Source organism: Lissotriton vulgaris, chromosome 9 (genome assembly GCF_964263255.1).
Source record: "Lissotriton vulgaris chromosome 9, aLisVul1.2, whole genome shotgun sequence".
In the NCBI taxonomy this organism is placed as follows: Eukaryota; Metazoa; Chordata; class Amphibia; order Caudata; family Salamandridae; genus Lissotriton; species Lissotriton vulgaris.
Window position 1 is genome coordinate 541907219 of NC_141697.1, and position 3675 is coordinate 541910893.

The following is a 3675-nucleotide window of genomic DNA, read 5'->3' on the forward strand; positions in this document are numbered from 1 at the left end:
AAAGTGTTCTTTTTATGCAGATAAGGATCATTAAGCAGAGTAGCGTGGGATTGGTCTGGCTCTCACCTCATTTGCATAAGTATATCCCAAGGCATGCTGGGTGCAGAAAAACTTCATCTTCCCCTCTCACAATCAGTCATAACTGAAAGTCAGAGACTCTTAGGCACTAGCCGTTTCAGGCCTTTATCAAGACAGTAGCTCTTGAACCCTCTCTCTCTCTCTCGGGTATCCTAGCACTAGCATGCTCAGGATTTGGCTTTACCTGGGAGCCAGAGATCTACCCGGTGAGGGCGAGGCTTTTGAGCGTTTGGGAGCGTTGTGGACGTTGGACAGGAAACTATGCGAAAATGAAGCATCCAACATTCCTGCTTCAGTGAGTGGCTCTTTCCATGGACATCTGACTCTTGGATTCCTCTCAACTTGCCTTCTGATAAAACATTTTGTGAGCAGCAGTTTCCTTCGACAGCAACAAGGTGGCGCTACATTCAGGTGAGAGCACAAGTATGCACAAAATGTTAGGGACTTTTGCCAGATTTATCTGTGGATCTTGCATATTTTTTTCAGAGGCTAGATATTGCCTAGAAATGCTTTTTAACATAGAGATGCTGGAGTTACAATGTCTGGTCGGGCCTCAGCCCTTCCATTGTTTGCCCACTGTAACAAATTTATTACCAGCACATGTGAGTTGTGACTCTGCTTTATGAAACTTATCATATATTAGGACAATGTATGTAGCAGAAGGTGCGATTGAGATGTTTGCCCACGTATTTGTTTATTTTTTTATATATGGCTGATTAATCTGTTCGTGAAATTTCCATTTTGTGACTTGTTGTATTAAAATATATCCTGCTTGCAGAAAATATAAGTATTTTCAGTGCGTTGGCCGGGAATCGAACCCGGGTCAACTGCTTGGGAAGCAGCTATGCTCACCACTATACCACCAACGCCCTCTGATGTTTTAGCTCTCGGTTCTAAATATTACGTTGCAGAAATCAATGACTATCTTGCACCAGCTTCAATGGTGCATTTGGTTTAGATACCAACATGAGAAGCAGTAGAACGTTTTTTGCAGAGGGTAAGGAACTGGGGATTGAAACCAAGGACAAAGCTGTGCAGAAGAGAAGAAATGAAAAGCAACAGTACAAATAGTAGAAATGAGCATATATAGGCAGCATGGGAAGCAAAGTAGGGAAGAGAAAGAGAACATTCCATGAAATGCCCAGGAGATAGATAAGAGCAGAACAAAAAGGGAAGAATGAAATTCAAAGCATGCCCAGAAAGTTGTGTGAAGCTCCCACCAGTCATTTATGGTTATAATTGTGTGTCTTTACTTTCAAAGTACAGGGTTGTACCTTTCACGATCACTCTTGTATTACACAGACACGAATAGTTGAGAAGTCTTTCCTCACATAGCTGGCACAAGCTTGCACTTTTCCTTTCTGGCAACGTGGAAATGACAGCTTGGTCCTTGGAAGGAAAATCAAGCAAAATTAGCAGAGGATGGTTTCGATCCATCGACCTCTGGGTTATGGGCCCAGCACGCTTCCGCTGCGCCACTCTGCTCCTTTGTGAAAGTGTTCTCTTTATGCAGATGAGGAGGCATTCAGCGGAGTGACGTGGGATTGGTCGGGCTCTCACCTCATTTGCCTAAGTGTATCGCAAGGCATGCTGGGTGCAGAAAATCTTTATCTTCCCCTCTCACAATCAGTCACAACTGAAAGTCCAGACCCTCTTAGGCACTAGCCGTTTCAGGCCTTTAACAAGACAGCAGCTCTCCGACGCTCTCTGTCTCTCTCTCTCTCTGTGATCCTAGTGCTTGCATGCTCAGTATGTGGCTTTACCTGGGAGCCAGGGATCTACCCGGTGAGGGCTTGCTGGGTGTAAGGCTTTTGAACGTTTGGGAGCGTTCGGTACATGAGAGGATGTTGGACTGGAAGCTATGCAAATTTGAAGCATCCAAACTTCCTGCTGCAGTCGGAGGCTCTTTCCATGGACATCTGCCTTTTGGATTCCTCTAAACTTGCCCTCTGATGAAACATTTTGTGAGCTGCAGTTACCTCCGACGGCTACAAGGTGGTGCTACATTCAGGTGAGGGCACAAGTATGCACAAAATGTTGGGGACTTTTGCCAGATTTATTGCTGGATCTTGCATATTTTTTTCAGAGGCTAAATATTGCCTAGGAAATGCTTTTTAACATAGAGATGCTGGAGTTAAAATGTCTGGTCGGGCCTCAGCTCTTTCATTGTCTGCCCACTGTAACATATTTTTTACCAGCACATGTGAGTGGTGACTCTGCTTTATGAAACTTATCATATATTAGGACAATGAATATAGCAGAAGGGGCGATCGAAATCCTTGCCTACATATTTGTTTATTTTTTATATAATGGCTGATTAACCTGTTCATTATATTTCCATTTTGTGAAATGTTGCATTAAATATATCCTGCTTGCAGAATATATAAGTATTTGTACTGCGATGGCCGGGAATCGAACCCGGGTCAACTGCTTGGAAGGCAGCTATGCTCACCACTATACCGCCAACGCCCTCTGATCTGTGCGCTCTCGGTTCTAAACATTAGGAGCCTGAGTTCAATGACTATCTTGCACCAGCTTCAATGGTGCATTTGGTTTAGATACCAACATGAAAAGCAATAGAAAGTTTTTGTAGAGGGTAAGGAACTGGGATTGAAACCAAGGACAAAGCTGTGCAGAAGAGAAGAATGGAAAGCAGCATTACAAATAATAGATATGAACATATAGAGGCAGCATGGGAAGCAAAGCAGGGAAGAGAAATAGAGAACATTCCATGAAATGCCCAGGAGATAGATAAGAGCAGAACAAAAAGGGAAGAATGAAATTCAAAGCCTCCCCATAAAAGTGTTTGAAGGTCCCACCAGTCATTCATGCTTATTATTGTGTGCCTTTACTTTCAATGTACAGTGTGGATCCTTTGACGATCCCTCTCTTGTATTTCAGCAGACACAGATAGTTGAGAAGTCTTTTCTCACATAGCTGGCACAAGCTTGCGCTTTTCCTTGCTGGTAGCCTGGAAATGACAGCTTTGTCCTTGGAAGGAAAATCAAGCAAAATTAGCAGAGGATGGTTTCGATCCATCGACCTCTGGGTTATGGGCCCAGCACGCTTCCGCTGCGCCACTCTGCTCTGTTGTGAAAGTGTTCTTTTTATGCAGATAAGGATCATTAAGCAGAGTAGCGTGGGATTGGTCTGGCTCCCACCTCATTTGCCTAAGTGTATCGCAAGGCATGCTGGGTGCAGAAAATCTTTATCTTCCCCTCTCACAATCAGTCACAACTGAAAGTCCAGACCCTCTTAGGCACTAGCCGTTTCAGGCCTTTAACAAGACAGCAGCTCTCGAACGCTCTCTGTCTCTCTCTCTCTCTGTGATCCTAGTGCTTGCATGCTCAGTATGTGGCTTTACCTGGGAGCCAGAGATCTACCCGGTGAGGGCTTGCCGGGTGTAAGTCTTTTGAGCGTTTGGGAGCGTTCGGTACATGAGAGGACGTTGGACTGGAAGCTATGCAAATTTGAAGCATCCAAACTTCCTGCTGCAGTCGGAGGCTCTTTCCATGGACATCTGCCTTTTGGATTCCTCTAAACTTGCCCTCTAATGAAACATTTTGTGAGCTGCAGTTACCTCCTACGGCTACAAGG

At 44.5% G+C, this 3675-nt stretch overlaps 1 non-coding gene across 1 annotated transcript; it reads right to left on the reverse strand.

The window, feature by feature from the left end:
• Positions 1 to 875: 875 nt before the first annotated feature.
• On the reverse strand, positions 876 to 947 carry TRNAG-CCC (transfer RNA glycine (anticodon CCC)). Its single transcript has one exon. It is a non-coding gene; the product is annotated as a tRNA-Gly (tRNA).
• Between the last annotated feature and the right edge of the window lie 2728 nt (positions 948 to 3675).